The sequence below is a fragment of the Rhinopithecus roxellana genome, chromosome 21 (genome assembly GCF_007565055.1).
Source record: "Rhinopithecus roxellana isolate Shanxi Qingling chromosome 21, ASM756505v1, whole genome shotgun sequence".
Classification (NCBI taxonomy): Eukaryota; Metazoa; Chordata; class Mammalia; order Primates; family Cercopithecidae; genus Rhinopithecus; species Rhinopithecus roxellana.
In genome coordinates, this window is record NC_044569.1 from 14607071 (window position 1) to 14632570 (window position 25500).

The 25500-nt window shown below is 42.7% G+C and overlaps 1 protein-coding gene across 8 annotated transcripts in view; it reads left to right on the forward strand.

Moving 5' to 3' along the window:
- Positions 1–25500, forward strand: part of DLGAP1 (DLG associated protein 1) — a 971529-nt gene that overhangs the window by 811052 nt on the left and 134977 nt on the right. The window lies entirely within an intron of this gene.

Here is a 25500-nt window from a genome sequence, read left to right on the forward strand (position 1 = left end):
CAGAAACTCTTGGTCCAGCTGAAGTGGTGTATTCGCACACGGGGAGTGGGAGTGGGAGTGTTCCAGCAGTCACAGGCCTGGAGGGGCAAGATGAGCCAGCCGTGGTGGTAGGCTGATGCAAGTCTTTGCCACTGATAACCAGCGCATGTTCTGTGTCGAGACTTGTCTCCAAGGCGATATGTTTATACCTTGTAGGTGAGAATCCAAAATGCCAAAGGGACATCACATTCTTTTGAAAGCCCATATGAAAACGATGAAGGTTGTCTTCTGCAGAAAAGTTCCATGTCTCTAAATATAGGAACAGATGAGCCTCTCTGAAGAAATCAAATAAATGAGGGCTGGGCGCGATGGTTCACACCTCTAATCCCAGCACTCTGGGAGGTTGAGGCGGGAAAATAGCTTGAGGCCAGGTATTCCCAAGCTCTGGGCCACAGAGCAAGAGTCCCCCTCATCTCTACAAAAAATATTTTGTCATAGTTAGCTGGGTGTGGTGGCATATACCTGTAGTCCCAGCTACTTGGGAGTCTGAAGTGGCAGGATCAGTTGAGCTCAGGAGTTTGAGGCTGCAGTGAGCTATGATTGCATCACTACACTCCAGCCTCATCAACAGAGCGAGACCCTGTCTCTAAAATAAAAAAATTTTAAGGAAAAATTCTGTGGTTCGTAGTATGACAAACAATGTGTCCAAAAACACCCCAAATGGATTTAACGTATTGAAAATATTCCTAATGTATTGATGTCGTTCCCTCTGTAGGTGAACTCTGTCCTTGTCATTGTGTCTGTCTTTCTTCCTTTTTTTTTTTTTTTGATACAGAGTCTTGCTCTGTTGCCCAGGCTGGAGTGCAGTGTTGCAATCTCGGCTCATAGCAACCTCCGCCTCCCGGGTTCAAGCAATTCTCATGCCTCAACCCCCTGAGTAGCTGGGACTATAGGCACACTCTACCATGCCTGGCTAATTTTTGCTTTTATTTATTTATTTATTTTTTGAGACAGTCTTGCTCTGTCTCCCAGGCTAGAATGCAGTGGCACGATCTTGGCTCACTATAACCTCCACCTCCTGGGTTCAAGTGATTCTCCTGCCTCAGCCTCCTGAGTAGCTGGAATTACAGGTGCATGCCACCACGCCCGGCTATTTTGTGTTTATAGTAGAGACGGGATTTCACCATGTTGGCCAGGCTGGTCTCGAACTCCTGATCTCAAGAGATCCACCCACCTCAGCCTCCCAAACTGCTGGGATTACAGGCGTGAGCCACTGCACCCGGCCTAATTTTTGTATTTTTAGTGGAGTTGGGGGTTCGCCTTGTTGGCCAGCCTCGTCTCAAACTCCTGGCCTCAAGTGATCTGCCCCCCTCAGCCTCCCAAAGTGCTGGAAATACAGGCATGAGCCACCTTGCCCAGCCAAGTCTTTCTATTTTTGGAGCAAAGCCATGTGCTCAGTGTGTCAGGGTAGACTGTGGGAAATCCTTTAATAAACAGACACTGATGGACTTACCTCCAGTGTAAATTGAGAATGAAGTTTCAACTTTTTGTTTGTTTGTTTGTTTTTGTTTTTTAGGCGGAGTCTTGCTGTCGCCCAGGCTGGAGTGCAGTGGCATGATGTTGGCTCACTGCAACCTCCACCTCCCGGGTTCAAGCGATTCTCCTGCCTCAGCCTCCCGAGTAGCTGGGATTACAGGCGCCTGCCACCATGCCCAGCTAATTTTTGTGTTTTTAGTAGAGACGGGGTTTCACCATGTTGGCCAGGATGGTCTCAATCTCCTGACCTCATGATCTGCGCACCTCGGCCTCCTAAAGTGCTGGGATTCCAGGCATGAGCCACTGTGCCCGGCCAACTGTTTTTTTTTTTTTTTTTTTGAGACGGAGTCTGGTTCTGTCACCAGGCTGGAGTGCAGTGGCGTGATCCCAGCTCACTGCAACCTCCGACTCCCTGCTACAAGCAATCATCCTGCCTTAGTTCCTCCGAGTAGCTGAGATTCCAGGCATGCGCCACCACACCCAGCTAATTTTTGTATTTTAAGTAGAGATGGGGTTTCACCATGTTGGCCAGGATGGTCTCGAACTCCTGACCTCGAGATCCCCCCACGTCAGCCTCCCAAAGTTCTGGGATTACAGGAGTGAGCCGCTATGCCCGGCCAGTTTCAACATTTTTACTACTGGAAATCAAAACGTTAGTCAGATAACTGACAGAGATAGGGTAAAGCTGTCTCTCAGAAGGAGTTCCTTCCTTCCACCAGCGTGGTAGGCGGCAGTGTGTCAGGAATACTAAATGGAATATTATAGAAACTGAGAACACAACTCAAGAAACTTGTTTCTGCAAAGAAACCCAGACATCCTGTTTGTAAAAGTGACGTGGAGGCTGGAGCACCACACTAAACAAACAAATGTTCTGTTCTCAGATATATCTTGCAGACACTTGTCATTATACTTTTGGCTAAAAGTTACTATATAATTTTTTTTCTTTTCAAATTTTTTTTTTTTAGAGACAGGGTCTCCCTATGTTGCCCAGGGTAGTGTCGAACTCCTGGCCTCAGGCAATCCTCCTGCCTTAGCCTCTGCATCCAGCCAAAATATTCCTATGAAATAGAAATGTTTCAACCAGGCACGGTGACTAACACCTGTAATCCCAGCACTTTGGGAGGCTGAGGCGGGAGGATCACTTGAGGTCAGGAGTTCAAGATCAGCATGGCCAACATGGTGAAACCCCGTCTCTACTAAAAATACAAAAAATTAGCCAAGCATGATGGCAGGTGCCTGTAGTCCCAGCTACTCGGGAGGATGAGGCAGGAGAATCGCTTGAATCCAGGAGGTGGAGGTTGCGGTTTGTGCAACTGCACTCCAGCCTGGGTAACAGAGCAAGATCCTGTTTCCAAAAAAAAAGAACAGTAATGTCTCTGGGAGCATTGAGAGTTTCCCAAATAGCTTCCTAAGACCAGGACCCTCCTGAAATGGCAGAGATGGAGCCATGAGACCCAGAAACTGGAAGATGTGTGGAAAGAATTTTCCAAGGGTTAGCCGTTTGTCGTCGCAGGATTACCCTCACCTCAGATAAAGCAGACCTCACGTGACCAACCATTGGCCTCATCTCAGAGCTCTCTCACATTTATCTTTTTACTTTTATTTTATATTATTATTATTATTTTTTTTTTTTTTTGAGACGGAGTCTCGCTCTGTCGCCCAGGCTGGAGTGCAGTGGCCAGATCTCAGCTCACTGCAAGCTCCGCCTCCCGGGTTTACGCCATTCTCCTGCCTCAGGCTCCCGAGTAGCTTGGGACTACAGGCGCCGCCACCTCGCCCGGCTAGTTTTTTGTATTTTTTTAGTAGAGACGGGGTTTCACCGTATTAGCCAGGATGGTCTCAATCTCCTGACCTCGTGATCCGCCCGCCTCGGCCTCCCAAAGTGCTGGGATTACAGGCTTGAGCCACCGCGCCCGGCCCACTTTTATTTTTTTTTTAAGTTTCTCTTTTCCCCTCTTTGTTTCCCTCTCCCTCCTCCTCTGTTCCAACTGCCCTTTCCTATTTCTGCGCAGTGTAGAAGAAAGTTTAAGGGGGACCTTAGGCAACAGAAAAGCCAATCAGTGGCTGGAAGGGTCTGACAAGGAACCGCTATTTGCTTCAGTGCCCTCGCCAATAAAATAAAGACTTCTCCTGGGGCAGTTGCAGAGACTAAACTAGATGCTAGAGAGAAACCCTTAACACAGCGTACGGAAGGCAGTAGGCACTCTCCTTCTCTCTTTCCTCTTTCCAATATCTAATGATCACTTCCACTACAATCATGGTGTAGCACACTGCTGAGAGTTTCATTTTGGGCAAAGCCACAAACAGAGCCAGCATAAATCCTTCCTTCTCCCCTTTGAGAGTACTTAGAGGGAAGCAACTCCTCCTGTTGGATAGGGCTCTCTGATCGCCTTTCTGGGACCTGTGGCATCTGTCAGGGGCCAGTCACAGACCCAGTTTGGAGTGTTCAATTCAGACGAGATTGTCCCCCAGTCTGTTCTTTGAGTCCCAGAAGGTGGGGAGGAGAGGAAAGGTTTTCAGGCTGATACAACAAACAAGTGCTAATTGAAGACTGATTTCATCAATATTAATTGTGTTTTATTACAAAGGAGTTTATACTTGCACAGTGTTCCTGAGCAAGCCATTTGTCACCACTCATCAAGGATAGGAACATTTTTGAATAAAGAGAACCAAAGTGAATCCAACCACAGCTATCCAGAGAGAAACTTCTCATAAATCTTTGAACTTCATAGCCAAAAACTAATCAAATCTGTGCTGAATGAGCAGCCTTAAGCACCTAACGACAAATTAGCATAATCCAGAAGACAGTGTGCATCCCAAGCACCATAACCTACCCTTCACCCTCCTCCCTGGGGCAGGAAATAGGCATTTATAAGTCAAAGGCAAGCTGTAAATGATAATCTGCCACTTGTCACTGATTTATTTTCCCTCTTTTCTTTTTGTTTTTCAAGAGTATAAGTTTCAATGTCTGTGTATTTGTTTTTGTTATTTTGGCAGTCTAGTGAAAGTTTTCAATGTAAACAAAACTCTTACTCTTAAAGAACAAGCAGCTCTATTAAATTGCATAAGAAGGCAGTTCTTAAAGACAATGGTCTAATTAGCAGTCTTTGAAGCCAATTCAATAGTAATATCAAAGCCACTTCTAGTATTTCAAGCCCAAATTTAGAAAATGGCCTTGATATTTTCAGTCTGAAATTATAGTCTGACCTTACTATTCATTTTGGAACACACTTTGATTTAGACAACTGCTGAAATCACTTAATGTTATGAACCTGGAAATCACACCCTCTTAAACGATACATCACACCCATTAAAATTAACTGTAAAATCCATTTTGTATTGATTTTGTTTGAATCTGGTATTCAACTAAGATGCCTACATACGTAAATATTGCCACAGCTGTATATACAACAGTTTTGTTGAATCCATTGATGCTTTAAGTTGAAAGAGCATACATTGTGGGTTTTGTTTGGTTTCACTGAGAAGGCGGCCAAAGGATTTTTCTAGCAATGTTTCAACAAAATGCAAAATTAGATGCCAGCCCAGAAGCTTTAAGGATGCGAAATATTTTGAAAATACAGATTTTCAGGTATTTCCTAGCTTTAACCAACATGGGTGCTTAAGTGAAGGCAGAAGGCAACCTGGTGCACCTCTGTTGAGTACAATGTTTCTTAAACATGCACCTGTTAAGAGATATGAAGCAAATTTAATTTCCTTTTTAGCCTTCTATATCCCATTGTTGATTTTATACATGCCCTCCTCAAATATGAACTCCTAAAATTGTGTTTGGAACACATATCCCAACTTTCCTCATCTGTAAAATGGGGTAAAGTCACTTAGCACTCCAGATGATTAAGAAGCTTAAATAGGCCGGGCGTGGTGGTTCACACCTGTAATCCCAGCACTTTGGGAGGCCAAGGAGGGCAATCACCTGAGTCAGGAGTTTGAGACCAGCCTGGTCAACATGGTGAAACCCCATCTCTACTAAAAATACAAAAATTAGCCAGGCATGGTGGCGCACACCTGTAGTCCCAACTACTCGGGAGGCTGAGGCAGGAGAATCGCTTGAACCCTGGAGGTGGAGCTTGCAGTGAGCCAAGATTGTGTCATTGCACTTCAGCCTGGGTGACAGAGCAAGACTCAGTTTAAAAAAAAAAAAAGGAGCTTAAATAAAATCAGATAATGTTGAAGTACCTAGTAAACTGTTTAGCAGGTAGGCATTCAGTATATTTTAGATACTTATTTATATTGTTTTGTTATTGTTTTTGTTTTTATTGTGGGCTCAAAAATTAAATTATAAAAAATTCATATTCTGCTACTTTTAGTTGATGTCATTATATATATATATATATTTTTTTTTTTCTTTTCTTTTCTTTTCTTTGAGATGGAGTTTCCCTCTTGTTGCCCAGGTTGGAGTGCAATGGCACAATCTTGGCTCACTCCAACCTCCGCCTCCCAGGTTCAAGCGATTCTCCTCACTCAGCCTCCCTAGTAGCTGGGATTACAGCCATGAGTCACCATGCTCAACTAATTTTTTGTATTTAGTAGAAACAGGGTTTTACCGTTTTGGTCAGGCTGGTCTCCAACTCCTGACCTCAGGTAATCCACCTGCCTCAGGCTCCCAAAGTGCTGGGCTTACAGGCGTGAGCCACCACGCCTGGAGATGTTACAAATTTTTTTCTTTCTTTTTTTTTTTTTTTGAGATGGAGTCTTGCATCTCACTCTGTTGCACAGGCTGGAGTGCAGTGGCGTGATCTCGGCTCACTGGCAAGCTCCGACTCCCAGGTTCACGCCATTCTCCTGCCTCAGCCTCCTGAGTAGCTGGGACTACAGGCGCCTGCCACCACGCCTGGCTAATTTTTTGTATTTTTTAGTAGAGATGGGGTTTCACTGTGTTAGCCAGGATGGTCTCGATCTCCTGACCTCGTGATCCACCCGCCTCGGCCTCCCAAAGTGCTGGGATTACAGGGATGAGCCACCGCACCCGGCAGTTACAATATATATATATATATATATTTTTTTTTTTTTTTTTTTTTTTTTTTTTTTTTTGAGACGGAGTCTCGCTCTGCCGCCCAGGCTGGAGTGCAGTGGCCGGGTCTCGGCTCACTGCAAGCTCCGCCTCCCGGGTTTCACGTCATTCTCCTGCCTCAGCCTCCCAAGCAGCTGGGACTACAGGCGCCCGCCACGTCGCCCGGCTAGTTTTTTGTATTTTTTAGTAGAGACGGGGTTTCATCATGTTAGCCAGGATGGTCTTGATCTCCTGACCTCGTGATCCGCCCGTCTCGGCCTCCCAAAGTGCTGGGATTACAGGCTTGAGCCACCGTGCCCGGCCTACAATATTTTTTAAAGAGCAATGATCATGTGTCTAAATAACATTAATTTGTTTTTTACTAAATTGAATATTATTTTATTACATTTAATCTAATGAAAATCTAACTAATGAACTTGATACAATCAAAATCACTCAAGAAATATGATTAGAATTCTCTACACAACTGTTTCCTTTTATTTATCTGGTTATGATTTTGGTTTAAACATGGAGGGTTTTATTTGTTTTTTTTTTTTCTTATCTTTTTCTTTTTTTGGAGACAGTAGCTCACCCAGGCTGGAGAGTAGTGGTGCAATCTCAGCTCACTGTAGCCTTGACCTCCTGATCCCCCACCTCAGTCTCCTGAGAAGCTGAGGTCACAGGTGTGTGCCATCACGCTCGGCTAACTTTTTATTTTTTGTAGAGATGAGGTCTCATTATATTGCCCGGGCTGGTCTCAAACTCCTGGGTTCAAGCTGTCTTCCAGCCTTAACCTCCTAAACTGCTGGGATTATAGGTATGAGCCACCACACCTGGCCTCCTTTTTTAAAAATACTGTTTTGGAGTAGCATTAGTCGAGCAAATACTCATCAAATTAAAAATAGGACATTTGAAAAATACCACCGTCAAATGATTTAGGGCATAACAGTCTTTTTCAGTATCATAAATACTTGTTTTTTGTTTTTGTTTTTGTTTTTGTTTTTGAGACAGAGTCTCGCTCTGTCGCCCAGGCTGGAGTGCAGTGGCCAGATCTCAGCTCACTGCAAGCTCCGCCTCCCAGGTTCACGCCATTCTCCTGCCTCAGCCTCCCGAGTAGCTGGGACTACAGGCGCCCGCCACCTCGCCCGGCTAGTTTTTTGTATTTTTTAGTAGAGACGGGGTTTCACCGTGTTAGCCAGGATGGTCTCGATCTCCTGACCTCGTGATCCGCCCGTCTCGGCCTCCCAAAGTGCTGGGATTACAGGCTTGAGCCACCGCGCCCAGCCAATATAGAATATTTGTAAGGCATGATGACGTAAAGGATTCAGGCTGCTGACATCTGTGGCAGGAAGCACAGAAAGACTGTTTCCAAACATGACATATTATACTTTATTACTTCATGCTTATTAATCTATTTATGACAAAATTCATGAATAAAGTTATTAAATGCCTATACTACTATCTCATGCCCTATCCCAGGCCATGGGGACAGAAGGATGGAAAGATGAGCCAGACATGGTTCTCCTATCTAGAGACAGCAGCATATGTGTGAACAGGCCATTATAACTGAATTTAATGAATGCAATGCAGGAATATATAAAAGGAATTATGTGAACATAAAAGTCAGCCTAGGAACTCTGCCTGGGTGGATCAGAAGGATGCCCCAGTGCAGATGTCTAGGTATTTCAAGCTATGCAGAGGCAAACAGGAAGGGGAGGGCTCACTGAGGGAGACCTAATCCTGCACACAAACAGAAGGATGAAAAACGCCTAGCCCACCAGGAGTCAGATGTGGCTGCAACTCCATGCCCAGAAGGGAAAACAGCCAGGCATGAAGTTGGGAATGCCGGTTAGAAATACATTTTCTTTTTTTTTTATTTTTTATTTTTATTTATTTATTTATTTTTATTTTTTTTTTTGAGACGGAGTCTCGCTCTGTCGCCCTGGCCTGGAGTGCAGTGGCCGGATCTCAGCTCACTGCAAGCTCCGCCTCCCGGGTTCACACCATTCTCCTGCCTCAGCCTCCCTGAGTAGCTGGGACTACAGGCGCCCGCCACCTCGCCCGGCTAGTTTTTTGTATTTTTTTAGTAGAGATGGGGTTTCACCATGTTAGCCAGGATGGTCTCGATCTCCTGACCTTGTGATCTGCCCATCTCGGCCTCCCAAAGTGCTGGGATTACAGGCTTGAGCCACCGCGCCCGGCCTGGAAATACATTTTCAAAGTTCCTATCGGCAATACATAGCCAGAAAAGGATGTTATTTATTTATTTATTTTCATTTTCTGTATTGCATATATATATTCACGTAGCTCAACAATTGAAATATGGCATCCTGGACCACATGGTGAAACCCTGTCTCTACAAGAAATACAAAAATTAGCCAGGTGTGGTGGCATGCACCTGTAGTCCCAGCTACTCGGGAGGCTGAGGTGATCCTCCCACCTGGAAAGTCGAGGCTGCAGTGAACTGTGATTCCTCCACTGCACTCCAGCCTGGGCTATAGAGTGAGACCCTGTCTCAAAAAAGAAAAACAAAAAAAAAAAATTAAAATACGAGGGAAAAATGCATTGACTCAATACCCAGTTCCCATTCTGCTTAACAGGTAACCTACCATGACCTATTTTCTTTTTTCTATATAGATATATGCTTTTTGCATATTTAAACATTATGAGTATGTATTTTCCCCTTTCTTTTACCCAAAAGATAATACATAGATGTACACTATTGTACAGCTTGCTTTTTTCGCTTAAGCAATATGTCTTAGTAATATTTCCATATTTCTATAGAGAACTTTCTAGTAATGTTTTGCAGCTACATAGTATTCTCCTATATGGGTATACTACAATTTACTTAACCAGTTTCTTCTTTGCCACACATTTAATTCGTCCCAATATTTAGCTTTCTCATACAGTTCTTTAATAAATAAATAATAGGCTGGCCACAATGGCTCACGCCTGTAATCCCAGCACTTTGGGAGGCCGAGGTGGGTGGATCATCTGAGGTCAGGAGTTCAAGACCAGCCTGGCTGACATGGTGAAGCCCCATCTCTACTAAAAGTACAGAAAAATTAGCTGGGCATGGTGGTGGGTGCCTGTAATCCCAGCTACTCAGGAGGCTGAGGCAGGAGAATCACTTGAACCCGGGAGGCGGAGGTTGCAGTGAGCCAAGATCGCACCATTACACTCCAGCCTGGGCGACAAGAGCAAAACTCCGTCTTAAAAAATAAATAAAGTAATTAATTAAATAATATTGTAAACATATAATTTTGTCCTAATATGTCTTCAGGACAAATCCCTGAAGTGGAGTTATGAGGTCAAAGGTTGTATTCATGAGGTTACTTTTTGCTGCAATAAAAAACAACTCTCGAATCTGTCACTAAATATACCAAAAATATCCCAATCCTTGGTACATGTCCTGTGATGTTCGTTTTGCAGGAGATTCCTGCTCCACACAGTCTCTCAGAGACCCAGGCTTGGGTCTTGTGCCTGCACCATTTGGAACCCACAGCCTTCACAGTCATTGCCACAGGAGAGAGACAACCTTGGACCAAAAGTGACAAACATTATTTCTACTTATATTTTATTGGCTAGAACTAGTCACATGGCCCTGCCAAACTTCAGGAAGGTCAAGAAGTACAGTTTTTTTGTGTGTTTCTGGTAGGAGAAGAGAGTACAATATGTGTGAGCACTAATTATATCTATCAGAAAGCATGCATGCTTTTTTCATTGGCAAAAGTCTGCCAAATTACCCTCCACAGGCTTTCCCAACTAGCTAGGAGTGCCACCAGCACTGTTGAAAGCGCCTCTTTCTCCACAGTTTCATCAACATACTCTTTTATCAAACTTTTGGGTTTTCCATTTGTAATACTCTTATTAGGAGCAATGTTGAACCTATATTTGTATTTTCTTTTCAATGAACTGTCATGTCATATCGTTCAGCATTTTGTTTTCTTTTTTTTTTTTTTTTTTAAGACGGAGTCTCGCTTTGTCTCCCAGGCCGGAGTGCAATGGCGCGATCTTGGCTCACTGCACGCCTCCCGGGTTCACGCCATTCTCCTGCCTCAGCCTCCCAAGTAGCTGGGACTACAGGCGCCCGCCACCACGCCCGGCTAATTTTTTGTATTTTTAGTAGAGACGGGGTTTCACCGTGTTAGTCAGGATGGTCTCGATCTCCTGACCTTGTGATCCGCCTGCCTCAGCCTGCCAAAGTGTTGGGATTACAGGCGTGAGCACTGCGCCCTGCCTCCTTCAGCATTTTTTAGATGACTGTTAGCCTGAGTTGTTGGAGTTATTAGGGAGAACACCCCTGTGATTTTGACTTTCTTTCTGTTCTGTTCTTTCTTTCTCTTCTTTCTTTCTTTCTTTCTTTCTTTCTTTCTTTCTTTCTTTCTTTCTTTCTCTTTTTTTTTTCTTTCTTTCTTTCTTTTTTTTTTTTTTGTTTTTTTTTTTTTTTTTTGAGACGGAGTCTCGCTCTGTCGCCCGGGCTGGAGTGCAGTGGCCGGACTCAGCTCACTGCAAGCTCCGCCTCCCGGGTTTACGCCATTCTCCTCCTGCCTCAGCCTCCCGAGTAGCTGGGACTACAGGCGCCCGCCACCTCACCCGGCTAGTTTTTTGTATTTGTAGTAGAGACGGGGTTTCACCATGTTAGCCAGGATGTCTCGATCTTCTGACCTCGTGATCCGCCCGTCTCGGCCTCCCAAAGCGCTGGGATTACAGGCTTGAGCCACCGCGCCCGGCCTCTTTCTTTCTTTCTTTCTTTCTCTCTCTCTCTCTCTTTCTCTCTCTCTCTTTCTTTCTTTCTCTTTCATCTATCCTCCTGTTTCTACATATACAAAAGGTGGTGCATTATATACTCACTTTGCTTTTCAAAATTCTGTAGTATATTCTGGAAATCATTTTATTAAAATCTTCTTCCTTCTTTGCTAGGGTTGCATGGTAGTCTATGGGGTGATTGTACCATAATTCACTCACATGATCTTCTATGGATGAGCAGTTTATTTCCAATATTTTGCTATAGCAAATAATGCCACAGTGAATAACTTGAGTCTAGTTGTTTCATACTTGGGGAGGCATATCTTCAGATAAACTCCTAGAGGTTGAATTGTTGGGTCAAAGTGTGGAAGAGTATCTGGTTTTACTAGACATTGCCATATACCCCTCCCTAGGGGCTGTACCCTTTGTACTCCCACCAGCAGTATATTAAAATGCTTAGCTCTTGGGTGTGCTTTTTTAAGTTCTGAACAAAGAATGTATCTTATCAGAAAGATATGAAGGCTTATAATGATACAAAGAGCTAACATTTGTTGAGCACTTTATAATATGTTCATAATTACAGTAAGCAAAGGCAAGGCCTATGTTATCTCATTAATACTTCACAGTAACTCAGTAGCTACTCTTATTATCCCTTGATGTGTAGAAGAGAAAATCAAAAAAGGCATGGAAAGTGTACTAGCTTAAGGTCATAAATTTTTAAATGCAGGACTGAGTGAGTAATAATTGAATCCTTGGAGTCATCCACAGTAGTACCCTCCTTTTCAGTATACCTATCTCCAGATAGGGCTAAAAGCAGTTTAAACTGTCTAAGGGAGATGGTGCACAGTGAAATCTCACATTTACATATGCAAGGTAAGCATCCCAAATTCAAACATCTGAAATCCAAGATGCTCCAAAATCTGAAACTTTTTGAGCACTGACATGATGCTCAAAGGAAGTATTCACTATATCATTTTGGATTTTGGATTTTCAGATTTCGGATGCTCAACCAGTAAGAATAATGCAAATATTCCTATCCAATTCAAAAAGATCTGAAATCCAAAACAGTCTGGTCCCAAGCATTTTGGATAAGGGATAGTCAACCTGCAGTACCAGTGCTTCCAGGCACAATGTCATGAGATGGGGTGGGAGTAGCAGGGGAGTGTTTGCGGATAATGACAATGGATATAATTTAGCACGTGTGTCCACAGTGACAGGCACTGGTCTATGAAACTACTGTTTAAGAAGGAGACCTAGGTGTTAGTGGAGACAGATCCCTGAAGACAGAACAGAAGCTGCACTGTCCCACGGAGACCGGTTAAATATTTAGTGTCCAAAGGCATTTAACTAGATTTTTATTAGTTTTGATTTTGCAGTTTTCTGTTCACGGTTTAGAGCCTGTAGCTCTTTTTGCAAGACTCAAATATTTGTATCCTCTTGAAAGGCTCATAAGCCTAGGCCCAGCATCTATAGTACATATGAGACAATTGCCTGTTCTATGCCCTTACAAGACTGCTGTGTGGCTAAGATGACAAGGTGAAAGGACTTTCAAACTGTAGAGTGAAATATAAGTATTTATTATGAATTTATTACAGAAAAACCAATCTACTATTGTTACCATAGAGGACAGTATTATATACTGTGTGTGTGTGTATATATATGTACATTGTCTTTTCTTTTTTGTTTTTTTGTTTTTTTTTGAGACGGAGTTTTGCTCTTGCTGCCCAGGCTGGAGTGCGGTGATGCAATCTCGGCTCACCACAACCTCCAACTCTCAGGTTCAAGTGATTCTTCCGCCTCAGCCTCCCAGGTAGCTGGGATTACAGGTCCCCGCCACCACGTCCTGCTAATTTTATATTTTCAGTAGAGATGGGATTTCACCATGTTGGTCAAGCTGGTCTCAAACTTCCCACCTCAGGTGATCTGCCCGCCTCGGCCTCCCAAAGTGCTGGGATTACAGGCGTGAGCCACTGCACCCAGCCTCTTGTCTTATTTTCAATGGAATGACTGCCCGTAGAATCCTTTGTAATATGCATTAATTAATAATTATTTATTAATATATGATATAATATGTAATACTAGTTATATGTAATTAAGAAGTAATATATATACATGCACACATATAGTATTACATACAAACACATTGTCTTACTTTTATGGAATACTAGTGTAATCTTGTTTGCTGTGCCTCAGGAAGAAAATGTTTCGTACAGTGTAGTCGTTAAGAATTTAGTTCTAGATTCTGACTATTGGGTTTGAATCCTGGCCCTCCTGCTTAGTAGCCGTATGACTGTGGGCAAATTAATTGACTTCTCTGTGCCTCTCTTTCCTCATTAAAAATTGGAATGACAATAATAGTAAGGATTAAATTGTATAATTCACGATAAGGTCTTAGGACAATGTATGGCACATTGTATGCACTCAATAAATGATGATAGTACTTGTAATAGTAACAGTAGTCGTATTGGCGGAGAAAGGAGATTGAGAAGGATTCTACACATGAGGGTTTGCTGGAAAGCACAGGAAACTGCAGGGTTGCTCTGCTTTGGGCATTGGTCGTCAGGTCTTTGGCCCTCAACTAGGAAACATCTTTCATTTGCAAACGTGGTGTGGGACGAGCACGGGATCAGCTTAGGTAACTCCAGGGTCCTGAGTGCAGCAGTAGGACACTGGGGAACCAGCCCTGGGGCCTGATGGGCCAATGTCTCCACGTGCTTGGTTTCTCCTCAGTTTGGGAGCTTTGTTGGTTTCCATCACTTGTTCAACCAAGAATTCCCTTCAGACCTGAGCTGAGAGCACCTGTTGCTGTGTGTCTTGGTGTGCGGCAGGTCCTGACCTTCCCGGCTGCTTTGCAGTGCCTTTGAAGACTGTATACTATTATTGCATGTTGGAAAGAATTCTGGCTTAGCTCCTAAGAGTAGGCCATTCTCTATTGCCTGGGCTATAGATCAAGGACTTCAGCATGTAGTTTGGAGTGAGAAGAGAACAGGACAACATGGTACTTAGCCACAGCAGTCCTTAAGTGGACTTTTATGTCAAGTTACCCCTATATCTCTTTATGTCTCTTTTTTTTTTTTTTTTTTTTTTTTTTTTTCAAACAGTCTCACTCTGTCGCCCAGGCTGGAGTGCAATGGTGCAATCTCGGCCCACTGCAACCTCCACCTCCCAGGTTCAAGTAATTCTCCTGCCTCCCAAGTAGCTGGAATTACAAGCATGCACCACCACACCCTGCTAATTTTGTATTTTTTAAGTACAGACAGGGTTTCTCCGTGTTGGTCAGGCTGGTCTCGAACTCCTGACATCAAGTGATCTGCCCGCCTTGGCCTCCCAAAGTGCTGGGATTACAGGTGTGAGCCACTGTGCCTGGCCAGATTTTTCCTTTCAAAACCAATGAGGGTAAAAAGCTATCTTAGGAAACTGAAGGCATAGTGTGGCATTAGTTTTTGAGCTCTTGTGGACTTATCACTAAGTTTGGTTAGATAAAGTAGATGAAAGGAAATGAGATTTATACAACGATTGCAACCTTATCTAATATCCACTTCGATGCCGTAAGCCAATGTGACCATTTTAGGATCTTGTTGAACTTTATGTTATAATCAGACTTATATAGAGTTATTCTCCTGATAATGTAGGAATCAAATACTAATGGTATCAAGTACTGATGATATTGAATGTTTTCCTGATGTTAAAAACAGAAAGTATATAATGTCTCAAGAATTTAATATTATTCTTAAAATTTTCACACTTTTGAAAACGTAAGATTAACAGAATAGTCGGCCGGGCGCGGTGGCTCAAGCCTGTAATCCCAGCACTTTGGGAGGCCGAGACGGGCGGATCACGAGGTCAGGAGATCGAGACCATCCTGGCTAGCATGGTGAAACCCCGTCTCTACTAAAAAATACAAAAAACTAGCCGGGCGAGGTGGCGGGCGCCTGTAGTCCCAGCTACTCGGGAGGCTGAGGCAGGAGAATGGCATATAAACCCGGGAGGGGGAGCTTGCGATGAGCTGAGATCCGGCCACTGCACTCCAGCCCGGGCGACAGAGCGAGACTCCGTCTCCAAAAAAAAAAAAAAAAAAAAAACAGAATAGTCACTGTGATCTTTATAAAGTATAAATATCTCATTAATGAGATGACATCCAAGGCAGTAAGATGTACATTAATGTGACTGAGGGAAGAAAAATGAAGCATAAAATCACAAGATGGGGAAAAAAAAAAAGACAGCCACATTGGCTCACACCTGTAATCCCAACTGTTTGGGAGGTTGAGGTGGGAGGATCACTTGAGGCTAGGAGTTCAAGAACAGCCTGGGCAACATCATAAGACCCTATATTTACAAAAAAAATTTTAAAACTAGCCAGGCGTGGCGGTACAAGTCCATAGTCCTAGACACTGAGGAAGCTGAGGCAGAAGGATCCCTTGAGCAGGAGGTCAAGGCTACAGTGAGCTATGACTGCACCATTGCACTCCAGCCTAGGTAACAGAGTGAGACACTGTCTCAAAAAAAAAAAAAAAAAATCTACCTAGCACAAAAACCTACCATTGTGATAATGCAACACACCATAGATTTATGAATTGAAAATACTTTAGGTGCCAAAACAAGTTAGTCAGGCATTAGTCTTTCTAATATATTTGGAATTGGATAAGCTCTTAACAAAACTCTGTGTATTATATTGATATAATATTTAAAGAACTAGACTTTGTTTTTGTTTTTTTTTTTTTTTTTTTTCGTTTTTGAGACAATATCTCACTTTGTTGCCTAAGCTGGATTGCAGTGGCACAATCATGGCTCATTGAAGCCTCGACCTCCCAGCCTCAATCAATCTTCTCATCTCAATGTCTTGAGTAGCTGAGACTACAGGTGCATGCCACCATGCCCAGCTAATTTTTTTTTTTTTTTTTTGGTGGGGGAGACAGGGTTTTCCCATGTTTCCCAGGCTGGTCTTGAAATCCTGGGCTCAGGCGATCCTCCTGGGTCTGCCTCCCAAAGTCCTGGGATTACAGTTGTTAGCCACTGCGCCTGGCCTAGAAAAACATTTTTAAAAGAGCAAAATCATAGATATAGGAAAGTGCTACCAGGAGCAAAGTGTAGCTCCTTTACCAAACAAACTAAACATATTTCTAGAAGGCAAACAAGAGGAAAGCCTCAGATGGAGACTTTTCTAGGGATTTGCACTTATTTTATATTAGCAGATTGTCGGTCTTAAAATTACGAAGAAATGAAATTCCTTGATCAGCCTTTGCCCCTTTCTTGCTCACTCACTATCTCTGCAAATATCCATAAATATACACTGCCAAATCTTACAACAATTAAAAGGATGGGGTATCACTGTTGCCTATTGGGTAATCAGGGACATCCAGGGGTTCATTTTGTGATAGTTCAGTTTTGTTCTTAGGAAAAGATTGGGTGTCCTTAGAAAGACATATAAACTCATTTAAGATATGTAAAAGTGGCCAGATGCGGTGGCTCACGCCTGTAATCCCAGCACTTTGGGATGCCAAGGCGGGCGGATCACGAGGTCGGGAGATCGAGACCATCCTGGCCAACATGGTGAAACCCCGTCTTTATTGAAAATACAAAAATTAGCCGGGTGTGGTGGCGTGCACCTGTAGTCCCATCTGCTCGAGAGGCTGAGGCAGGAGAATCGCTTGAAGCTGGGAGGTGGAGGTTGCAGTAAGCAGAGATCGTGCCACTGCACTCCAGCCTGGCGACAAAGCAAGACCCCATCTCAAAAAAAAAAAAAAAAAAAAATGTAAAAGTGACCAGGCGTGGTTGCTCACGCCTGTAATCCCAACACTTTGGGAGGCCAAGGCAGGTGAATCTGAGGTCAGGAGTTCAAGACCAGCCTGGTCAACATAGAGTAACCCCGTTTCTACTTAAAAAAATACAAAATTTAGCCATGCATTGATTGTGGTGCATGTCTGTAGTCCCAGCTTCTCGGGAGGCTGAAGCAGGAGAATCACTTGAACCCGGGAGGTGGAGGTTACAGTGAGCCGAGATAGCGCCACTGCACTCCAGCCTAGAAGACAGAGCGAGACTCCGTCTCAAAAATAAACCAACAAAAGTTATATACAAAAGAATAATTGAAAACAAATTCTATTGAACTGGGTACTGTATAGGGTCTGGACTCAGAAATAGTGAGGACATGGGTTCTTATCTCTTGGGGAGACAGAAATCTATAATCAGTGAATGAAAGGTGTGAGAGACAGCCTTTAAAGGCTAAGAGAGCATGAGGACAAAGCAGATAACCCAGGAAGGCTTCACAGGAGAGGTGACAGCATACCCGAAGGATGATAGGAGTTGGCCAGGTAAAGAAAGGGAGGATGGAAACTCCAAGCAGAGGGGCTGCATGTGTCAAGTCAGGGAAACAGGACCATACACATATTTGAGAAAAGAGCAAAAGGTGTGTGGGGAGAGAATAGGAAGAGGCAGAAGATAAAGGGCCCAACTGTTGAAATCCCAACAAGGAATTTGGACTTCATTCTGTAGGAAATGAGGAGCCATTGAAGATCTGTAAGCCAGTGAATGAAGTATTGAGTTTCTTTCTTCAAAATACAACTCAGAAGGCATTTTGAAGAGTGAATTAGGAAGGGTTTGGATTATGGGCAGAAAATCCAGTGATTATTGAGGAAGGCCTGTCAAGACCAAGTCATGCATGGAATGAAGAGATTGAATTCATGGAATTCCTGACTATTTAAACATAGTTATGAGGGGAAGAATGGGGGCTTACCAACTGGATATTGCCAGTGTCTTTCTTTTTGAAGATTAGAATTCAAAGTAAGGGGGTTACATTCCAAGAGTTGGGTTAAACATAAGGAAGTTGTTAGCAAGTCACTGATTGCAAGACAGAGATGGTGACCATCTGCTGGTGAGTAGTCTCATTAAAGTACATCCCCAGCAGCTTCTCTGGTCCCCAGGAGGCTGTCCTCAGCTAGTCACAATAGAGGTCACCACACCCACGGCTGTAAGAATGAATGAATGAGTTGGCCAGGAAGGTAGAGCTCCTATTTGCTGACAAAAAAATGGGACAGACAACCAGACTCTTGACTGGTTTGTATATGAAACTTTCTGTGGTCAGTAGGAGAGAACATTTGGGCATTTCATGTATCTTCTATTGTAGTGATTTCTATGTTTATTATACACACTTCTTACTTCATTCCAAACCCTGCTCTAACAGGAGCCAGGAAAAATGTCTCTTTTCTAATGGTATCCAACACGCCTCATGTATGTCAGATAATAAAGTTAGAAAATTTGCTCTGCTTAAAATATTGGATGTCATTGAGTTGAAATATCAATTAGGAAATTTAATGTTTGGTAAAGATTAGAATTACTTTGTTCACCCTCAAATAAATTCATCTATACAAATACATGACAGGGAGAGTCCTTCAGTCATTCAGAGACCAAGATCATTATGTAAGAACATGGTAACTTTCCAATTACCTCATCTCATGTGGTTGACTATAACAGCATAATTTGAATTAATAATCCATGAAACAGTTTGTATTAAAATCATAAAGTGTATCTTAAAAGGACATAAATTAAGGAAATTCATATAGAAATGAAGGCAATATTCTCAGTATAATTTACATCTATCTGGATTTTATTCTTATAATGTCAGGGCATTACACATAAATAAGAAATTGAAAACTTGAAGAAGAGAATCAAAAGCAAGATGAGAAACCAGTGATGAGTCAAGTCAGGACGGAAAGTCCAAAAATGTCTTTTAACCTTTAGGTAAACAAAGAAGGAAAGGAAGATCAAAGTTTTCAGCTACAGAAAAGGATCTCATTTGAATAGCAATAAATACAAAATCACTTTTTTCTTCGGAGTACATTATAAATAAAACATTATATATACAAAAAAGATTCACCTTTTAATTAACTTGATTTTTTCTTTAATATATGCAAAAAATTATACAAATTTATAGTCGGGGGATGTTCAAAGATAACTTATTTTAAAGAAAAAAGTCTGTCTAATACTCATCCGGCCACATTGTCCAAATTGCTTGTGTATTCCTCCAGATATTTTCTATGCACATCTACAGAAATGGAACGATAACATACATAATATATATATACACAAACAAAATTACTCTAATATGCTCTGCAAATTGCTCTCTTTACTTGACATTGTATCTTTAGCATCTATCTATATTAGTAAATATAAAGTTACCTTCTTTTTAATGTCTTCACAAAATTCTGCTTTCATGCATGGCCATAGTTATTTAACTATTCCTTTACTTATGGAAATTCAAGTAGTATTCAGTATTTTTAGAGCTTACATTCTTACACTGACTCCATGAATGGACTTTAGAGGGTCTCTTAAACCATTTGAAATTATAATAAAAATGTATATATGTGTGCATATGTGAATTACCTCTGGAGAAGAGTGTCTATAGCTTTCAGCACATTATCTAAGGAATCACAAAATGTAAAGGAACTTCATTACAGAATTTGTAGAATTGCAATTTCAGTGAAACTTTAGAAAACAGGATTGAATACAATTACAGAATAGTGTTTCTCAACTTTTAAAAAATCCAAGCTACGTTTTTATATACTGTACATACATATATATAATGATCCCTGGCAGAAATCACCACCTTCCACTCTTAATTCTGATAAATTCCCCTAAGGGAAGCATGCAAAGCACTCCCCATCCCTATCTATTCAGCCTGATCTTCAGTTTAGGCCCTTTTTTTTTTTCCTTTGAGACGAAGTCTTGCTCTGTCACCAGGCTGGAGTGCAGTGGCGTGATCTCAGCACACTGCAACCTCTGCCTCCCGGGTTCAAGCGATTCTTCTGCTCAGCCTCCAGAGTAGCTGGGACTACAGGAGCCCGCCACCATGCCCTGCTGATTTTTTTCTTTTGTATTTTTAGTAGAGAGGGGGTTTCACCATGTTGCCCAGGATGGTCTTGATCTCTCGACCTCGTGATTCGCTTGCCTTGGCCTCCCAAAGTGCTGGAATTATAGGCATGAGCCACCATGCCCGGCCCAGTTTAGGCTTTGATGGTACCTAGAGTAGGTAGAAGCAGACTTTAAAGCCCAAAACTTGCCCAAGGCATAGCCTAATAGGAAAATTCTATCCCATAAACCTGGCATCCCAAAAAGATTATACCCTAAAGGTAAAGATGAACTAGAAGGTAGTCATCACCGTATGATCCACTCCCAATCTCAATTCAAAACAAAAAAACAAAAACTTGTCATATACTAAAATTGGGGATTATCCATTCATGAGAAGTTGTAACCATGAGCTGTCATTCAAACCTCAGCCCAAATTTACATCACCTGAGTGGTCCAAAAGACTTCAAGCCATGAATGATGTATTTCAAATGATAATCCTCTACTGAAAAGAAAAAAGACTATTTTTCTAGGCCACATATAACCTTCCAAAATAAGCTCCCAAGGAAAGTAACCTTCTCACTGTCAAAAATAACCAAGCATACAAGGAAACAAGGCATCATAAATAACAGAAAAGACCCACCAAGGATCAAAATGTTGGATTATAAGAATTAGGCTGGGCGTGATGGCTCACATCTGTAATCGTAGCACTTTAGGAGGTCGAGGCGGGTGGATCACTTGAAGTCAGGAGTTTGAGACCAGCCTGCCCAACCTGGTGAAACCCCGTCTCTACCAAAAATACAAAAATTAGCTGGGCATGGTGGCGCGCACCTGTAATCCCAGCTATTTGGGAGGCTGAGGCAGGAGAATCGCTTGAACCTGGGAGGCGGAGATTGCAGTGAACAGAGATGAGAGATGGGTCCATTGCACTCCAGTCTGGGCAGCAAGAGCAAAATTCCATCTCAAAAGAAAAAAGAAGAAGAAAAGAAAAGAAAAAATATTTTTCCAGAATGAACACAAAATAAAGATACCCTCAAATGAAGACTACAGACCACTGCTAAAAGAAATTACAAATGATTTATTTTATGTAGAAGAAAAACGATCCCTCATGGAAGATCTGAGATGCAGGAAGAATGAACAGCAATACAGTGGTTAATAATTAGTAAGGACGCATGGCCATTGATAGCGTAAAAGAAAGATAACAACATCTTGTGAGGCCAGGCACAGTGGCTCATGCCTGTAACCCCATCTCTTGGGGAAGCCGAGGTGGGAGGATCACTGGAGCCAGGAGTTGGAGGCCAGCTTGGGCAACATAGTGAGACCCCGCCTCTACAAAAAAGAAAATAATTAGGTGTGGTGATACACACATGTGATCCCAGCTACTCAGAAGGCTGAGGTAAGATGATCCCTTGAGCCTGGAAGGCCGAGGTTGCAGTGAACTAAGATCATGCCACTTGTACTCCACAGAGCAAGACCTCGTCTTGAAAAAATAAAATAAAAATAAAAAATAACATCTTGTGAATTATTTAATTTATTTACTTATTTGAGACAGGATCTTGCCTTGTTGCCCAGGCTGGAGTACAGTGGCACAATCATGGCTCACTGCAGTCTCTACCTCTCAGGCTCAACCAATTCTCCCACCTCAGCCTCTGGAGTAGCTGGGACTACAGATACACGCTACCATGCCCAGCTAATATTTTTACTATATGTAGAGTCAGGGTCTCACTATGTTGCCCAGGCTGGTCTTGAACTCCTGAGCTCAAGTGATCCTCCTGCCTCAGCTTCCCAAAGTGCTTTACAGACGTGAGCCACCACAACTGTCCAGAATATTTTTTAAAAGACAGAATTAAAAATACATATAACCCAGTAGAAGTCGGGAGTTAAAGTGTTTTAAGTACCTTGTATTTTCTAAGAAGAGATTAAGGGTATTAAGTCTAGATATTAGTAAGTTAAATATGTGGAGTAAAATTTCTAGGCTAACTCCTAAAATCATATAAAAAGAGTCAGCCAGGCATGGTGGCTCATGCCTGTAATTGCAGCACTTTGGGAGGCCAAGATGGGCAGATCACCTAGGTCAGGAGTTCGAGGCTAGCCTGACCAACATGGTGAAACCCCATCTCTACTCAAAAAATAAATAAAGAAATAAATAAAAAGTAGCCGGGCATGATGGCGTACACCTGTAATCCCAGCTACTTGGGAGGCTGAGGCAGGAGAATCACTTGAACCCGGCAGGCAGAGGATGCAATGAGCCGAGATCGCACCACTGTGCCCCAGCCTGGGCAACAGAGGGAGACTTGGTCTCATAAAAAATAAAAATAAAAAATAAATAAAAAGATTCAAAATTGCAAATTGGAAAGGTATCGATTCACTTAAAACTTACCTATAAATTAAATGCAATATCAAAAACCCGAATTTTGTTGTTGTTGTGTCTTAGTTTTTGCAAAGTGCAAAGAAGGAATGCCCTTAATTAAATATTATATTACAAGACAAACTACTATATGTTTTTTCAAATTACAAAACTATCTGCTCTTCACTTTCTTCCTCCTCAAGATTCTGACACGCCCACCCATTGGAGAAGCATCCGGATAGCATGTAGGACTGTAGAGTGTGGGAGAAGAACAGGAAAGATGGGGGATAAGAAAGCAAACATATATATATATAACATTCCTCTACCTCACAGATCTGTACGAAGGAAACAGACAACACATTGGACTGAACAAATTCACTCACTGCATTTGCCTGCCTGGGACTCGGTCAGTGCCTTCCCTGAGTTCAGAAGCCTAGAAACTTCTCCAATCTGTTCTTCTCGAGAGCACTGTATTAGTAATCACACACCAGAAACAACTGACAAAAGATTACTAGCACTAGGCCAGGTGTGGTGGCTCACTCCTATAATCTTAGCACTTTGGGAGGTCAAGGCAGGAGGATCACTTAAGCTTAGGAGTTCAAGACCACTCTGGGCAACATAGTGAACCCTCATCTCTATTTAAAAAAAAAATTACTAGCACTAATAAAATATTAGCAGTACTCTCATGAGACCATGTAATTCTTTCAGGTACATTGTTAATGACCTTATTGAAATATGACTCATATGTCATATAATCCACCTGTTTAAAGCGTACAATTCAGCAATTTTTTTCGTGTGCTCACAGAGTTGTACAACCATCACTACAGTCTTAGCTTCAAATATTTTCTTTTCTTTTCTTTTCTTTTTTTTCTTTTGTGAGACGGAGTCTCGCACTGTCACCCAGGCTGGAGTGCAGTGGCGTGATCTCAGTTCACTGCAACCTCTGCCCTCCCGGGTTCAAACGATCCTCCTACCTCAGCCTCCTGAGTAGCTGGGATTACAGGTGCACACCACCACGCCTGGCTACTTTTTATATTTTTAGTAGAGACAAGATTTTTCCATGTTGGGCAGGCTGGTCTCGAACTACTGACCTCAAGTGATCCACCCACCTCCACCTCCCAAAGTACTGGGATTATAGCCATGAGCTACTATATCCAGCCTTCTTTGCTTTTTTATTTATTTTTTTTATTTTTATTTTTTTTATTTATTTTATTTATTTTTTTTTTTTTGAGAAGGAGTCTCGCTCTGTCACCCAGGCTGGAGTGCAGTGGCCAGATCTCAGCTCACTGCAAACTCCGCCTCCCGGGTTTACGCCATTCTCCTGCCTCAGCCTCCCGAGTAGCTGGGACTACAGGCGCCAGCCACCTCGCCCGGCTAGTTTTTTGTATTTTTTTAGTAGAGACGGGATTTCACCATGTTAGCCAGGATGGTCTCGATCTCCTGACCTCGTGATCCGCCCGCCTCGGCCTCCCAAAGTGCTGGGATTACAGGCTTGAGCCACCGCGCCCGGCCTGCTTTTTTATTTTTTTGACAGGGTCTTGCTCTGTCACCCAGCAGGGTGGAGTGCAGTGGCATGATCTCGGCTCACTGAAGCCTTGACCTCCCAGACTCACGTGATCCTCCCACCTCAGCCTCCCGAATACCTGGGACTACAGACACCCACCACCACCATGTCCAGCTAATTTTTGTATTTTTTGTAGAGACTGGGTTTCGCCATGTTGCCCAGGCTTGTCTTAAATTCCTGGGTTTAAGGAATCCTCCTATCCTCGGCCTCCCAAAGTGCTAGGATTACAGATGTGAGCCACCATTTCTGATCTTTTTTTATTTTTTGAGACTGGGTCTCACTCTGTAGCCCAGGCTGGAGTGCATTGGCACAATCATTTCTCATTATAGCCTCAACCTCGGGCTAAAGTGACCCTCCCACCTCAGCCCCCCAAGTAGCTGGCACCACAGGCATGTGCCACCATGCCGGGCTAATGTTTTTATTTTGTAGAGATGGATCTCCCTATGTTGTCCAGGCTGGTCTTGAATCCCTCTGCTGAAATGATCCTTCTATCTCAGCCTCCTAAAATGCTGGGATTACAGGTGTGAGCCATGGCTCCCAGCCACAGACATTTTCATCTCCCGCAAACCTAGGCAACCACAAATTTACTTTCTGTCCCTCAGAATTAATTTATGCTTTTAGAAAATGAATACATGTAGGCATGCATTAACGGAGATTTGATCATATCCTTTGAAAAAACGATTGAACTCCCTGGGTCAGGGGAGGTTAACTCAACAGTGGTAGTTCCAGGAATTTGTGACATGCCAGAAAATAAGAACTCAGGTTGAGAACAGTGATAGTTGCACTGTGTTAAGATGAAATTGATATTTATTATTTCCTTTTTTTTTTCTTTTACAAATGCTTTCTGAACTAACATGATGTACTAATCTCTAAGAAAAGTAAGCCTACTTGCCTCTCACTTAGATTGCAATCATAAAGGTCTAATTTTTCTGTAAAAACATTACTCTTCTTAGATTACAACATATTCGTAAACAAAACCCAAAAAAAGGCATGCTTTTGGTTTAACTGCCTTAAAACAAGCTGTTTTCTATTGTGAATGCTTGAAGTTGTCCAACATCTAATCTTCTGGAAAACAATTTGCTAATTTCGCGTATGATTGTTTTCTGTTTGGGGCATTGTGTGAGTGGTGCCTCTCTGAAGAACCTCACACACACAAGAAGCAGCTCCACTGCAAGGTGATTCACTTGAGAAGGTCTCTCCTTCCCTCCATTACCTTCCCAGCCCCCGCAAACACACACACAACCTGACACAGGGTGGGAGGACAGAAACTGCCCGTGCAACTGCAAAGAGATCTTGGCCACCAAAGCAGATAGATGGAATGTATCCATACCTGATAAAACTTTCCAAATAGTCATAGAATTTGGCAGTCGTAACATCACTAGGCATACAATGACTAGGGCTTCGTTTCTATGAAGGGGGCTGTGAAGCCTGCTGGGGAGAGAGGAATGAGGGACCATCTCCTTAGAGAAGTGGGTGGGT